Source organism: Engystomops pustulosus, chromosome 5, assembly GCF_040894005.1.
Source record: "Engystomops pustulosus chromosome 5, aEngPut4.maternal, whole genome shotgun sequence".
NCBI classification, from domain to species: domain Eukaryota; kingdom Metazoa; phylum Chordata; class Amphibia; order Anura; family Leptodactylidae; genus Engystomops; species Engystomops pustulosus.
The window spans coordinates 146,147,612-146,164,573 of NC_092415.1; the positions used below are offsets into that span (position 1 = coordinate 146,147,612).

General features: G+C 39.6%; 1 protein-coding gene and 1 long non-coding RNA gene across 3 annotated transcripts in view; one reads left to right on the forward strand and one right to left on the reverse strand.

The window, feature by feature from the left end:
* SUGCT (succinyl-CoA:glutarate-CoA transferase) overlaps positions 1–16,962 on the forward strand; it is a 570,063-nt gene that overhangs the window by 334,285 nt on the left and 218,816 nt on the right. The window lies entirely within an intron of this gene.
* Positions 5,486–16,962, reverse strand: part of LOC140133308 (uncharacterized) — a 116,137-nt gene continuing 104,660 nt past the window's right edge. The window contains exons 2-3 of the long non-coding RNA XR_011855864.1: positions 9,649–9,709; positions 5,486–5,518 (exon numbers count right to left, since the gene is read on the reverse strand). This is a non-coding gene — a long non-coding RNA (uncharacterized lncRNA). The remainder of the gene's footprint in view (positions 5,519–9,648; positions 9,710–16,962) is intronic.

Genomic DNA, 16,962 nt, shown 5'->3' on the forward strand with positions numbered 1-16,962 from the left:
AAATTTGTCAAAAATTTTGAAAACAACTGTTTTCCAAATTGAAAATGTTCTACTTTTTGGAAAGTTAGTCAGATCACCAAAATAACTTGATAACTTTTTCAAAAATCCCTTTCCTTTTTTAAGATATTAGGAGGTTTAAAACTTTAGGTGTCATTTTTCAGATTTTCACGAAAATCATCAAAACCTATTTTTGGAAGGCCAATTTAGTTAGAAGTGACTTTATAAGGCTTATATGCAAAAAAACCCCACAAATGCCACCATTTTGTAAACTGCACCCCTCAAAATATTCAAAACAACCTTTGGGAAAGAAGCGTTGTTTCGTTTTTGGAGGACAAAAATATGGCTGAAAAAGTTTTCATGTGCCCGGATGCATTTAGAGAGCCCTAGTGGAGCCCTAGTGGTGCCAAAACAGAGGGGAGCCCCAACAGGAGACACATTTTGGAAATTGCACTCCTTGCAGAATTTATCAAGGTGTAATTTGTGTATATTCCCCCAACAGGTATTTGATTCAATTAGGCCCCAAAAAGGAAAAAGGTGAAAATTTTCACAAGAAGGTTACTTTAACCCCAATTTGTGTAAGCCTCAAGGGCTAAAATATGAAACAATCCCAAAAAATGTGTAAAACTATTTCTCCTAAGTGTAAAATTGCCCCACATGTGCATATAAAATGTTGTATGGGTACGTAGCAGGGGTCAGAAGGGAAAATGGGATGTTTGCCTTTTAGGCCCCTTCCACACTTGCGTTGCAGATCATGTCAGAGTCTGATCAGGGTGCAATCAGGGTTCGGTCAGTGAAAAACGCACATTTTGCATCAAAGTTCATTCAGTTTTCAGTCAGAGTTTGTTCAGTGTCTCAGTTTTTCACATGCATTTTCAATGCAATTTCAATGCGTTTTTCACGCAGATAATGCGCGCAAAAAGGACTCAGTACTGAGGTCCATCTTTTCTATGGCAATTGTTGCGTGAAAAACGCATTGTACTTGCATGTGTCTCAGAGTGCAATGCGTTTTTGATGCATCTCCATAGACTTGTATGGTGCATTTTTCACGCACGTGAAAAAAAATTCAGGTCTGAAAAAGCCCATTGATTACAATGGGTCAGAGTGCAATGTAAGTTCTGCGCGTCAAAAGCATGCGCAGAACACGCGTGTGAAAAATGCAAGTGTGGAAGGGGCCTTAGAAGTAAAATCTGACAGAAACTCTTAACACATGTCAGGATGCATTAGGAGAGCCGTAGTGGTACAAAACAGAGGAGAAACCCAACAAATGACACCATTTTGGAAAGAACACCCCTTGGAGAATTTAGCAAGGTGTAATATGTGAATTTTCCCATACAGTGTTTGATTCAACTATACCCCCAAAAGGAAAAATATTAAAATTTTCCCAAAAAAGGCACTTTTACCCCTAATTTTTGTAATTATTTCTGGAAAGTTTGGTGCCCATCATGTGACGTCCAGTTTGTGCCACTGTGAAATGGCAGGTCTCTCATTAGGAAGCCACGTTTCCTGAAGTGAGCAAGACCCTACATGTGATCCTAAACACAAGCCAGAAAATACAGCAGAGCTCCACAATTATAAAGCACTTAGAATATGAATAATTAATAATAAATAAAGAACTTTTAGAATTATAAAGGATCTGCTAACAAATCCAGAGACTTGGAGGGGAAATAGAAAACCTAAATAAAAAACATAAAACCCACAAGTGAACCTTGTTTGCAAACTACTTGCCACAATGAAATAATGGAGGGGTATAGGGCGCAATTTGACCTAACAGTTGTTACATAATTCCTTTTACCGAAATGAATTCACAACAAAGGTTGGACGTGAATTGTGAATGCGTTGCATATAAGGTGGTGGAATATACCAGGGGACCAACTGAAATTTTGTCACTCTGGAGTACTTGCAGGTCTTGTAGTAGTATATAGTGCCCTTTCTAACATCACCTTTTGGAACAGACTCTTTTCTGAGCCCTTCCTTTAGAAGCAGCGGAATTCACCGGGAAAATACTGTCCTGGCAAAATAGGGGGACATGGTACTGGGGCCCTGCCTTTCTTGTCCAAATATTTGTTCCCTAATCACCACCTCTTGAAAGTGGAGAAATGACACAGCATGACCTGCACATTGGAACAGCACCTAAGAGTTGTACAGCATCATCTATACAATATACAAAGGCAGCATTTTTGTACCATATCTTCATTTTTCATAGGGGCCTGCATGGCTTCAGCACCTGATCTGACAGATCAAACCCACCCATGTATTTATTGTAAGCCAGGATACAGTGTGGCCTGGAGGAGGCAGTGGTTGTACTTTGGACAGGGGTGAGGGTACTGGAGTCATGAATTGTGGTCAGAACAAGGACATCACGTTAGTCCTTATACTTCACCAACACAATGTTCTGATTGCTGAGTGCCTTGATGTCCCCCTTTCTGTGGCTGCCTAACATGGGTTCCAGGGGACCTCTTTGTTTTTTGCATACAGTTCCGCATGCTACAGAACCTCTGGAACTGAAGGATTGGAATAATGGAATGATAGGATAAAAGGGATAAAACCCTTATCCAGCAGTGAGTGCACAGATCGGTCAATCGGAGCTCTCTGGGAGGTGGCATAATCCGAGACGAGATGCACTTAAAAAAACTTCATTTTTAGCTTAGTGATTTTATTCACTCTTTAATGTGTTAAGAAAAATAAAATCATCAATTCTTGTTTTGGATTTTTAGCATTTTTGGGGGTTGGTGTTCACTGTAGCATACATATAATTTATTGTCTTCATTCTATGGATACGATCTACAATTACGTGATAGCTTGTTTATATAGTTTTATTCAGATTTGTTTAAGAAAAACTAGAATAGAAAATTTTTTTTTTTAGTATCACTATTTTTGCAATGGCATAACTTTAGTATTTTTTGGTTGACGGAGCTGGTTGTGGGCTTATTTTTCTTTTCAGTGGTACCATTTTGGTGCTTGTAACTTTTTTTTTTATCACTTTTTAGAACATGTTTTCTAAAGCAATTTGTAAATGTACATTTATTATTATATACAATTATGATTATTACTTATTGTACAGATTGTTGGATGTGGCGATACCAAATATGTGGTTTTTTTTTGTGGTTTAGTGTTCTATGTACTTTATTAGTTGTGTATGGGGAACTGTGGTATTTTTATTATTTGTATTATTATTGTTATTTTTTCTTTTATTATTTAATTTTATTTTTTTTAAAAACTTTATTGGTTTAACTTTTTTTTTATCTTCTGATCACTGGTTCAAACTCAAATAGAGCTAAAACAGTGCATACAGATGTAATGTGCACTGTGTTATGTAATCCACTGAGTAAGCTGTGGAAGCCCCCGATCACAGGTGCAACTGACACCTGTTCTGTATGTTGCTTGCTCCATTCAATTGCGTACAATTGTTCATCATTCAGATGCATAAGTAACATTTGGGGAGAATCATTATGTCTTCTCTGTCAGTTTTCTGGCAGACAAAGCACATGAATCTCCCCATTTCCATCAGTTTTCAGGTTTGTCCGACCCACATGCCACTTTGGGCAGGGAGCGGGGTAGGTGGAGGTTGAGTTTTCCCCGTAAACCGGCAGAGACTATAGCAAAAGAAACTCTGTTACTTCAGATCTGGTCTACAGGTCCAAACCAGCATAGTTTGTACTGATATTTATTTAGAAGCCTCTTAGTAGATGCGGGCGCTGGAGCATCAGTGGGAGAAACTGGCTTGTAGAACATCAGTTTTAATGAATTTTGATTTATAATGGTACAGATTTATTAACTGGCAGGGGTGCGCTAGTTTTCTGTCGGTAACTTAATGCAGTTTGCCTCACTAATAATAAATCTGGGCCAATATGTACACTATATATCAAAGTGTTGATTTCTGATCACTAATTTCCTACTGTGTCTAGGGCATCCCAGGCCAGCACATTTCGCTCACAGATTTCTATGGTTAGCTGCGGAAATCAAACAAACCAAGAAACCTAATCATATAGTTATCATGGCTTAATCAAGTCCATTTGTTGTAGTGCTCAGATTAAGCAAGTGAGTTTACCACTGGCAGCACTTTTGGATTGAATTACCAAGAATAATCAAGCACTCACATCAGTCCTTATCATGGAATATCATGTATTTCTCTTTGCAACATTGCTCAACTTATGTGAACTCATGATTTATTATCATCTCAAGAACAAGGATGTAAATATGGGACTTATTCTATTATGTATTTTCCCAGATCTGTTTCACACACTTACTTATCTTACCTTTCAACAAAATTTGTTGTCCATTTTGTGTACATGAAGAGTAATGCTACATTCACATCACATTCTCTGGATAGGTAGAGCGTACACTCCAGGAAAGCTCTCAGCATCCTTTTTGCATCCTTTGTTCTGGTTTTCTATCCTGCTGCCAAGCGACGTGTATGCTCTGTGGAGGCCATAATAGCCCATGGGGGATGGATGCAACAGTAATGTATGCCCCTCAGCCTCTGATGAGAGTTTGCACTGGGAGGTCCCCAGTGATGTAACAGAAGGGTGCCAGAATGCGTCCTATGTATCCATACGACATGGGGCTAAAAACCAGGTGGAAATGAAGCCTTATATTGTTTCTGATCATTACGTGACTGATTATCTTCATTTTTGAGTAGCTCTAAACTGTGTAGTGTCTGTAAGCAAATTTGCACTGTACTGTCAGCTTGTCCCTTACTCTTTGCTCGTGTTCTTTGCTGGGGAGCAGTGATCCTTTTTGGTCAAATGACATAGAAGACTGTAATTCTGACCATAGCTCCTTGTTAGAAACTAAAAGGCTCCCTGAAACAATACTGCACGGTCTCGGTCTTCTTCCGATTTTCTATTATTTCCTTGCATGCAGAATAGATATTTAAAACTTTTGAGCAATATCCTATAATAATACCCATAAGACTTCTCTGGGATTTCTAGATATTGCTTGTAGAATGATATTGCTTTTTCTACATACAGGACACAGTTGAGCCATTTAGTTTTTTGATGGGTCATACTTTTTACCATGTACGAGCATCTTCCTCCCCAGACGAACACGTACTACAACTGTTGTAAAATGGGAATTCACTTCCTCAGGAATGATAGAAAAAATTTCCCACTTCCTTCACAATAAACTTTAGGAGACTAACCATAAAATGAATGCATATTGGTATAGTGTCCCTTATGTGTTGCATACACATAAGGGACTCTATATCAGTTTATTTCAGTCATCAGTAGAATGAATGGGTAAAAGTGATCAGCTCAGCACCATGGAAGAAGACGGGTAGCTTCTGCAACTATGTTTAGCAGTTAGTGGCGTCTCAAAACAGGACACAAATGAGGTTTTTTTTTTAAACCAGTGTTAGTTTAGATTCAATAGAAAGTGCTTACTTCAGATGATATCAGCTTTATTCTTTTCACGTACAACTAAATGTAAAAATCTCTGTAACACTATGAAGATCTTGCATCTCCTGTTTACTGCAGATGTTTTCTACTATGACTCATATGTTCCTCTCCTGAGAGAATTCCTGTTACCAAAAAAAAAAATTATAATGACTTTCTGTTATATTTTTTTGAATACCTAGAATATAAAAACAGTTATATTGCCCTTTGGCGATTGATATCAAATGAAATACCCTGCTTCTGATCAGATTTATAATGGGAAAGTTTATAAAGTGTATCAGTTTTTAATTAGATTCCTTCACTGATGCTGTTGTTTCTACTATAATCCATACAAGACTGAGGGAAAAACACAAAATTAACCCTTTCGATATGCAGCCAGTTTGTATGTTATGGCTCATCCCCATTATTTGTAATCTGCCATGCGTTGCTTTAAAGGGGTATTCCCATTTCAACAATGATTCAATTATTACAAAAATAATTGATATTGTTTGAAAAATGAAAAGTCATAGAAATTTTCAATTTATTTTCTATATCAATTCTTTACGGTTACATCACATGGTTCACAAATCGAACAGCCATTTTCTGGATTTTCACTGAATTCTGTATTGAATTTTTGTTTTTAATGAGTTTTGAAATAAATTTTGAAAAGCTTGTTAACCCTTCGAGAGCTTCATATAAGCTAAAACAAAATGGAGGTGGAATTTAGAATCGTCTGTTTTTGCTAATAATACGTTCATTTAGTCCTAAAATGTATACATTATGCAAAGATCAAAGGAGAAACCCCATCTTAAAACATTCTCCAACACCAAAGAAACAATAGGGGCATTGCCCCTTTAAACCACAGCAATGAGAGGAAGAGAGACAGCAATGAGAGGAAGAAAGAAGATGGAGAAGAGGCTGACAGATCGCCAATAAAGAATGGAAAAAAACCTGGAAAATTCCTAATAAAGGCAAGTTAGAAAAATGTTGATAATTATGCCCCCTCCCATGCTTAATTTTTATATTAAAGAGACCAACCCCTTTAAGGGCTTTTACATATATACATTTCATTTTACCGTATATACTTGTGTATAAGCCGACTCGAGTATAAGCCAAGACCCCTAATTTCAACCCAAAAAACTGGGAAAACTTATTGACTCAAGTATAAGCCAACGGTGGGAAATGCATTGGTCACAGCTTCCCAGCATACATCCTTGCCAGCCCCTGTAGCATATATCCTTCCCAGCCCCTGTAATATACAGCCTGCCCAGCCCCTGTAGCATACAGCCTGCCCAGACCCTGTAGCATACAGCCTGCCCAGCCCCTGTAGCATACAGCCTGCTCACACCCTGTAGCATACAGCCTGCCCAGCCCCTGTAGCATACAGCCTACCCAGCACCTGTAGTATACAGCCTGCCCAGCCCCTGTAGCAAATAACACTGTACTCACCTTTCCAACGTCCCTCGTAGGTCCTCTTCTGTCTCCGATGCTCGGTGCCGCCTTGGGTCCTCTGGTCCTCTTCGGATTCTTCCGCTCATCTTAGGAGCGGAACTTCCCGAAGAGGAGCGGAAGAGGAGCCGAAGAACCCGAAGAGGATCCTAAGGACCCGAGGTGGCACCGGAGCATCAGAAGAGGACCTACGGGTGACGTCAGAAAGGTGAGTTCTGACTTTATTTTTTTAGTTGACTCAAGTATAAGCCGATTTAGGGGTTTTGAGCACAAATTTTGTGATGAAAAGCTAGGCTTACACTCGAGTATATATGGTAATTTTAAGCTCAGCAGATACTGTATTTTTCCACACCATAAGACACATTTTTTAACAAGAAAAAGTCTTGCTAAAGAGTGCCTGCATCTTATAGTCTGAAAATCAGGAGGATCTAGCACTGCCAGAACCGCCTGACCACTGTCTAAGAGATTCGGTGAAACACTGGCAGGGTTTTTTACCTGATATCTGAGAGAGCAAAACCTCTGCACTGCTCTTTAAATCTCCAGACCATCCAGACATAAGTATTACCAGCAGGACCTTAAGAATGATGTCTGAAGCATGTGACTGAACACATCCTTCCTACATGACTGCAAAGTCATTAAACTGTGAGTGAATGGATGTAGCAAAGCTGTGTGAGTTTATGGATGTAGTAGAGCTGTATACGCTAGTGAGTGGATGTAACTTGTTTGTGACCACCACGGCATATTTCATTGGTATTTCCTTTTTTTGCTTGACTAAATTGGTGGTGCGGCTTATATTAAGATGCATTTTATAGTCCAGAAAATTATTTTCTTTTTCCAAGCCGACTTTCCCCATGAAAAATACAAGCATTCTCTTCCAACCTGAATACACTTTGACTTAAAATACAGTGGGGCACATTTACTAAGGGTCCGTCAGACGCATTTCCGTTGGGTTTCCTGAATTTTTCTGCTTTGCGCTGAATTGCACAGGGGTTTTTGGCTCACGCGATCGGATTGTGGCGCATCGACGCCGGCTTTCATGCGACACAAATCGGGGGCGTGGCCACCGGACAACCCGACTGATTCGGAGAAACCACGGAATTTAAAAATTAAATTGTGTCGCAAGATCAGCACTTACATGCACCAGGAGGAAGAAGGTGAACTCCGGCGGACCTCAGCGGGGAAGCGACACATGCAGGAAATTGGACACACGATCTTAGTGAATCGCGGCAGCTCCGAATCCTAGTCGGACAATGCAGATTGGCAGCGTCAACAGGACGGGTAAGTAAATGTGCCCCAGTATATTTTGTAATATTCATTACAATATTTCAAAGAAGGCATTACACACAAGCAAAATGTGTAAATTTTATAAAGCTTGATACATTCGGTTTGGTAATTTTGTTGGGCTGTGATTTATTTCATTAAATCATTTAACATTTTAGTGCCTTTTTATTTTTTCCAAATATATATTTAACTTTTGTTGGTTGGCTTTTAGATATAAAGGGCTCACCGCAAAGCTAAGAAAAGTTGAAAAGCTACCTATATTCTAGTTATTTCCATACCCTGAAGATTATCCTTGCAATATATGTTAAAGATTCCCATTCTAATTTTGTTTGGTTGTATTGGCAACTGTACTGCTCTCCACATACCGTATATACTCGAGTATAAGCTGACCCAAGCATATACTGCCGCTACTCATCAATAAAATGTTCAGCAGAGTGACCCCATAGATTAACCCTCCAGGAGAGTACCTCCATAGATTAACCTTCCAGCATAGAGCCCCCTTAAAAAAAAATAAATGTAGGTGTAGTGCACCTTTGGTGCTATCGTCAGCAGACGATGACCTGCCGCGTCATAGTTCTGTGCCAGCAGATCGCATAGACGCGCGTTTGCTGAAACGGCCGGGAAGCCAAAGACGTGCCGCAGGGAGAAGAGGACATCTGGGGAGAGCACGGGAGGGTGAGCACTACGTTTATTTTTTATATACCGTAGTATAAGCTGAACGTGGCTTTTTCAGCACATAAATTATGCTGAAAATCTTGGCTTATACTTGATTATATACAGTAAACTATATTCAGAGAACAATGTTATAAAGAGAGATGAATTTATTGAAAGATTTTCCTTTTTCAATGCATGATTGATACCTACTTTGTGCACTGTTATTTTCGGAAGCCTTTAATCTCAGAACTAATATTTTAAACCCAATATCATTTTTGCTGTAAATGATTCTTTTTTTCTTTTTCATAAAAGAATAGCCTTTTATATTAAAAAAAAAAACTAACACATTGTTTGGTCCCTGAGCACTTTAAATAAAATTCAAATTTAAATATGTCTGTATAGCAAGATCAGATGTGATGGATAATATGAAAGAAATATCTTCTCACATTAATTACTATTAAAAAGACCATCTAACCCAAACTATTAAGCATAAAGGGTCACTATGGCACATTTTTATTTCAAATGTTCTGGCAAAAGGACAAATTTAAATTGGAATGATGTAAACCTTGTGTCTTGGGCATTTATTCACAACCAATAAAATGCAGTTGTAAAAGATGAATAGGAAGTTACATTATATATGTATGGGATTTGGTATAACAACATGTTATTGATTTAGCATCCAAGATTAGAAAAAACTCCATGATCCAACAAGATGTCAAAATAATTCCATATTCAAAAGTGAACTGAGGTGTGTTTTGTTTAAAAGTAGTGTCATTACACTTCTTGAGTAGGAAGCCTGCATTAGTAATTGCCTGTGGACATTAGGGCTATCAGTTCTTAAAGAAAAAACAAAAATACTTAGTATATCAAAAACCAAACCAGACATACTCACCGGCGCTCCTCTTCATCCCGATCCCAACAGTTCTTCCCTAATGTTGACACGCCGGGATCACCTAGAAATTAAGACTTATAATTAGCAGTCTGGAGCAAGGGGACGAGATATCTGACTCTCTGTGCTGCTAATTATGCTTGCTATCTCTCTCTTCCATGTGGGGAGAGGACATCTTGAGATGCGTGAATTCCTACCTCTCGTGTGACATCACCTCCCTCTCCCATGCTCTCAGAATGGGAGAGGAAGGTGGCGCAGGCGTGCATAATTAGCAGTCCGGAGCGCCGGGCATTTTGTCTCTGCATTCCGGCATGCTAATTATAATTCTTTTTTTAGGTGATTACGGCGTGTCAAAGTTAAAGAACACCAGCGGCGGAATCAAAATGAAGAGAAGTACAGGTGAGTCTATAGTTTGTTTTTTTTATCTTCTAAGTGGTTGTTTTCATTTAATAGCTGTGACTTCTAGTTGAGTGAGTGGATTTATGTGCTGCATCAGGTGTATAAAGATCAGTGCTTGTTTAAGAATCAGATAAAATTACAATATTTTCTCTTCAATTTTTAGTTTTTCTTTCATCCATCTTGTCTCCGGGAAAGTAAAAGCGATAGTTTATTAATCAGTTATGTATCAGTTATGTATTATATAGTGCCATTCTGGTGGGAAAGCAAGGTGGGAAAGGTTGGTTAAGCTTGAGTATATTTTGCCTTTAAAATACACACACACATCTATTAAAGTGGTTTTCTGAGGATAAACGTCTGTAGACCTATCCTTAGTACAGGTTATTGGTAGTAGATTGGTTGGTGCCCAACACAAGAAGCCCCCCTGAACCTGGCTGAACTAGTGCTGCAGTCTCTTTATTGCTTACTTAGTCGCTAACAATGTACAGCAGTTATACTTGTTGGGCGATAGGGATAAATATTGTTGTTTAGACTCCTACCCTACAACTTTGGTTCAAAACTGTCTATTTAAAATATTAAATGAGGTGGTTTCTATGGGAATATTGTCAGAGAAAATGAGAGAATATTTGAGGATCCAGTCACACCAGTCTTTCACTCACTCCACAAGGTCCATAAAAATACTTTTCCACCCGGGGGGGGGGGGGGGGGTGGCTTGACCATTTCTTATAGCACTTTACTAGGGTAACTCCCTTTGTTTTTACAGGACATGAAACATTTGTTAAGAATCATGAAGGATTTTGAGTGGCATAACGACTACAGTTGGATACGTCTTGTGACGTATTCGTCCATCCCCCATGATTTGGGGCTACATTTTTTGCGCAGACACCAAGATTTAGTATATTTAGTACTGCGTTAAAAGAATAAATTTAAAAAAAATGTGGGCCAAATTTTCCCCCTCCCTTGCAAATATATACATGTCCCAATGGGAAGAACTTGCCATCTTTTCACCTTCCAACACACACCAGGCGTCTATAGTGTTGTTTGGCCGTTACATAGACAACCTGGTGGTGTGGGTTTAGAGGGATTCTGAATCTTCTTTTTGTGATTATGTTGAATACCGCAACGATAATTCCATAAATTTGAAATTCACTTCCTTTTTTGGAGGTGATTCAATTTCATTTTTGGATGTCACACTGATTGGAGATAAAGACAGGGCTATAAGTATTCCTTACAGAAAGGAGATGGCAAGGAATGCCCCTTTGTTGGCATCTTCGTGCCATCCTCCTCATGTAATCAATAACATACCATTCAGTGAATTTGTGAGACTAAGGAGAAACTGTTCAGATAATATTGATTTCAACTGAGAAAAGGTCACACTTAACCCCTTCCCGACTAGTACGACTAGGTCACACTTAACCCCTTCCCGACTAGTACTAGAACGGCGCGCGCCGGGTCCCGGTGCATGGAGAGGGCTCGCGGGCCGAGCCCTCTCCATAGCCGGTAAGTCTTTGCTGCATATTGCTTTCACCGCGATCGCCTCCGGCAACGCTGCCGGAGGCTTCAAAAAGATGGCGCCGCATGGGCGCCGCCATCTTGGCGCGGATCTCCGCTCCCCGATGACGTCACGGGGAGCGGTGATCCGTTGCCATGACAGCATCGGGCCTCACGAAGGCCCGAAGCTGTCTCGTTTTAACCTATTCATTACAATGTGCTATCAGCACATTGTAATGAATGAGGAGTAAAATCCCCATATACTGCCATATTGCAGTATGGCAGTATATGGTAGGATCGATCAGACAACCTAGGGTTAAAGTACCCTAGGGAGTCTGAAAAATAGTTAAAGTAAAAGTAAAAAAAAGTTTAAAAAAAAAAAAATTATATTAAAAAAATCTAAAAATTCAAATCACCCCCCTTTCCCTAGAACTGATATTAATATTAATAGACAGTAAAAATTATAAACACATTAGGTATCACCGCGTCCGAAAATGTCCGATCTATCAAAATATTATAACGGTTTTTCACTGCGTTTAACCCCGTAACGGAAAATAGCGTCCAAAGTCAAAAATGACATTTTTTTGCCATTTTGGAAAATATAAAAAAATTAATAAAAAGTGATCAACAGGTAGCACAGTCCTAACAATGATAGCAATGAAAACGCCATCAAAAGTCGCAAAAAATGACACCACCCACAGCTTCGTACACCAAAGTATGAAAAAGTTATTAGCGCCAGAAGATGGCAAAATCAAAAAAAAAATTTTTGTACAGGAGGTTTTAATTTTTTTAAATGTATGAAAACATTATAAAACCTGTACAAATGTGGTATCCCTATGATCGTAGCAACCCAAAGAATAAAGTAGACATGTCATTTGGGACGCAGAGTGAAAGCTGTGAAATCCAAGCCCACAAGAAAACGTCGCAAATGTGTTTTTTCACCATTTTCACTGCATTTGGAATTTTTTTCCCGCTTCCCAGTACGCGCCATGGAATATTAAATACCGTCACTACGAAGTGCAATTTGTTACGCAGAAAATAAGCCATAACAGAGCTCTTTATGTGGAAAAATAAAAAAGTTATAGATTTTTGAAGGTGGGGTGTGAAAAATGGAAGTGAAAAAACTAAAAAAGGCCAAGTCGTTAAAGGGTTAAGGATAGGTTATATCAAAGAGGATATGGTATATTTGTTGTGGAAAAGGCAGATGGTAAAACCAAGGATATGGAGCAACACGCATTGCTGATGGATAAAAACAAAACAGACATAACAAAGTGGGATACTTCACAAATACACTCCTATTTTGTTACAAGATCGATCTTTCTCTAAAGTTTTGGATGAAGGGATCAGATGTGTGGCTAGAAAAGCCCCTACTTTAGGTCGTGTGTTATCACCTAGCCTTTTTAGTAGTCTAAGCCCCAATCATACTTAGCTCAGTACTGTAGGATGTTTTAAATATGCAGAGCATGTTTATTTATTTCAGTGTGAGAAAATTTTGTTTCTTGTTCCACCAATATCAGTTATTCCATTAAATCTTACCTTCATTGCAACACCCATAATGCAATCTATACAGGGCCAGATTAAGATTGGTGGGGGCCCCTGGGCGGAAAACCTGGTGGGGGCCCCTCTACAGAATGTAGCCCAGGCAGGGTACACATTTAGCATCCATAGAATAGGTAGGGTCCCCCCTTAGTCAGTAATCCATGTAAGACAGGTTTCCCCCTTAGGCATCATGCACAAAAATGTAAATGGGTCCATGATCGCACAATTTGACATAGATGTCTACAGCCCCCAGTAATATATAAATGTACATTGCATAGTAATTATTGTATACATTCCCCCAGTAATTAAAAGATATACAGTCCCTTGTAATAATATATACATCCCCCAGTATTAGATATAAAGCCCCCAGTAATTAATAGATACAACCCAGAGTAATTCATAAACATACATCCCTCAGTAATTAATATATACAGTCCCCCAGTTTTATATGCAGCCCTCCAGTTATATATATATAGCCTGCTGTTATTTATACAGCCCTCTGGTGATATATAAAGCCCCCACATTTATAATTACAGCCACCCAGTATACCTACAGCCCCCCATGAATATAGGGACCCCCCAGTTATACATAAACCCCCAATAATATACAGCATCCCCCCATGAATAAACAGCCCCCCAGTCATACATACAGCCCCCCAATAATATACAGCAGCCCCCCAATAATATACAGCAGCCCCCCATGAATATACAACCCCCCCATGAATATACAGCCCAACAGTTATAAATACAGCGCCCCATAATTCATAACAAGTCCCCAGTAAAATAATTAATCTGTACTCACCTCCCGTTCCCACGATGCGCGGCGACCTTCTGCTCCTCTTTCGGGATGGCTCCAGTACATGTTTGTCTACAGCAGCCGCCATAAAACGGGAAATCTGCTTCCTCCTGCAGGTGGCGCGGAGTGTGACGTCACACTCCGCGACGCCCGCACAGCGAAGCCGACATCCCGTGCGCTGTGTTTTATGGCAGCTGCCATAGACACACATGTACTGGCAGCTGCCGCTACCGCGCGGCAAGCGGGATGAATATCGGAGCACCGAGTGGGCGATTGCGGGCAATGGGACCGTCCGAATCGCCACACTTGGTTGGGGCCCATTTTAGGGGGCGAAGTGGTGGAGGCCCCGGGGCGCCCGCCCCGTGCGCCTCCCCCTTTAATCCGGCTCTGAATCTATATGATCAAGTGCGGGGAATGCAAGTAACAATATATAGGACACACTACAGGGCCTCTCAAAGTCACAATCAGGCGTCATCTGTCTGACATCCCAATTGACACGATTTTTAACTCTGCAGCCTCCAAACATTTTAGGGAAGTACACAACAAATCGACCGGTCACTTTGTGTGGATGGGCATTGAAAAGGTTACACGTCCAATTAGAGGTGGCGACATTAAAAGAAAACTTCTCAACCGAGAAACTTTTGGGATTTTTGTTAATGGAGAGCAGGGTACCGCAGGGTCTGAATAAGAGGCATGATCTTATCCTTACATATTAAGAAGTATTGCACTTTATGAGGATCTTATCCAGCTGACACGGATATCTTTATATTCTATATACTGTAAAATTTATAGTTTTTTGCAATAATAATATGGTATTCATTTGTTATATAATTGTATCATTGCACCACATAGTGGAGTCTCGGATATTTGGAGCATTGGAAGTATTGTACATTCATTTGGATCCTTAGGCATCAATCCTTGTTTATAGGTGTATAGTTAGATTTTTGTACTTAACGACCTTGGTTCTCCCTTGCGATCTCTTCAATTGCCCCTATAGGACTATATTATGCCAGGTTTTGTCACGTGGCTGAATTATTCATTTGTTTATTATTCATTGTTTTCTGTCCTTCCACACCTCTTTTTTAAGACTCCATTTATGTGGCTCCATGATATAGAACACCTTTTTCATGTTTCATTTTTATGTGACTTTTCTACATGTTATTATGTTTTAGTGACATGCATGTATTTGTCTATTCTCAGCATGTCCCCAGTGCACCATTTGCGATCTATGCGGCTACTGTTAATGCATTTTTATGATATTGATGTTGTTTTGTTTTATATTAATTCTTTAAATAACTATCCAGCTCATCTGTTAATATAAGAGGTGTTGCGAACCGTATCTCCGATCATGTGATCTGGGGGGGGGGGTGTGAGCAAGACTCCTCCCCCGCCTCGCACAACATTAATAGTTATAAGGTGAACACATTGCAAGTCATCACAATAATTCGAGTTCGACATCCTAGTAAAAATGGATGATAAACCATGGATATGGAAAGCCCTGCTTACCATGGAGTGGCCCTTGGCAGCACAATGTTGTGGGTATAATCCGTGGACGCTGTTTGGATTCGAATGCTGTGATTGCCTATACCTTGAAGTTGAGTTTTTGGTTAACATGACAAATAATTTGAATTAAAAAAGATGTAAGACTACACTCAAACACACATGTAGGGGACTCATATACGGCAATGGGCGCCTGGCGCCGCACGGGAACGGTCCGGTGAAGAACACGTGTGGAACCATACCGTTCCGTAGTCGGGAGAAGGATAGGACATGTCCTATCTTTCTCTTATAAAACGGTGCCGCGGACATACATTGCTATGGAGAGGGGGGGGGGGGAGGGAGCTCCTCTCCCCGGTGGCGATGTGTGCCCGCCGTGCTGTGGTACGGCAGGCACACATCTGTATGAATGTAGCCTTAAACAGATTATGTCTATGATATCTTTTGTAGTTCTGATTGGCTGCTGTATCAGTAGACTGGAATACACTTATTTTCAGCTGTCCTGTGAGGCCTTCTATAAAACTGCAGGTGTTCAACGTTAGCAAATAGTTGCTGTTATATGTGCGGACTTTTGGCAGCTACTAGGGCTGTTTCCTGAGATTGAAAAATGATTTTCTACCTTAAACAGTGGTTTTACATTACTGGAATGTAGAGGAAATGGTTTCGCTCCCATCAAACAGTATTTACATTTTTTGTTTTTACGTGTAGTAACGATTTTATGGTTTGATTAGTTTATAGAAGGATGTAAAAGAGGTATCTGGATTGGTCATCTTGGAATTTTTAAACAATGAACCTCATAATAGAAAAGGCAGACAGTTTTATATTCTGTAAAATAAAAGGAATCCAGGATTCTTTTGTAGGATTTCAGTTTTGTTTAATACTAAAACAATATATCATTAAAATAATGTTAGAACAGAATATATATTCAGTCTCCAAAACCAACTTTGTAACTGTAAAATAATAGCTATAAAATGGTGTTAATGTGAGTTGTTTTTTGGGTTTCAACTTACTTTTTTAGTTGGTTCATAATTTTAAAAGTTAACAAAAGCTAATCTATGGAAGTTTAGGTTTCTAGTAAATTCCACATTTCACATGCAGAAATCAATTGGAAAAGTTTTACCTTATGATTAATAACAGAATGGAAATATCATAAAAGTCTAAGTAGACTATAAAAAAATAACACTCATTTGCCAGTGTTATATTGGTGGCCATAACTGTTGTAATATCACAGTAGCCAATTGATTTCAATAACAACACACATTTAAAGTCTAGCTCTCAATTCCTGCTGGAGGCACTACAGGAGAGATGCCAGACCAAAAATTAGAATTTAAAGGGAACCTGTCAGGCACATCTATCCCCCCCAAACCGAAAGTCCTAGCAAATTTACTTTAGTGAGTTGCTCTGCATGATGATATTGAAATGAGTCAGCGGCTCCTGTGAAATTTAATATAACCCCCCCCCCCACACACACACACACACACACACACACTTTGCATTGTGATCCTGTGAATAGAGTCAGCCCGGTGTTCCCTATTTGTACTGGGACAGTATGCAACACACACTGCCTCCTCTGTCCTCTTGTAAACACACCCCCTGCAT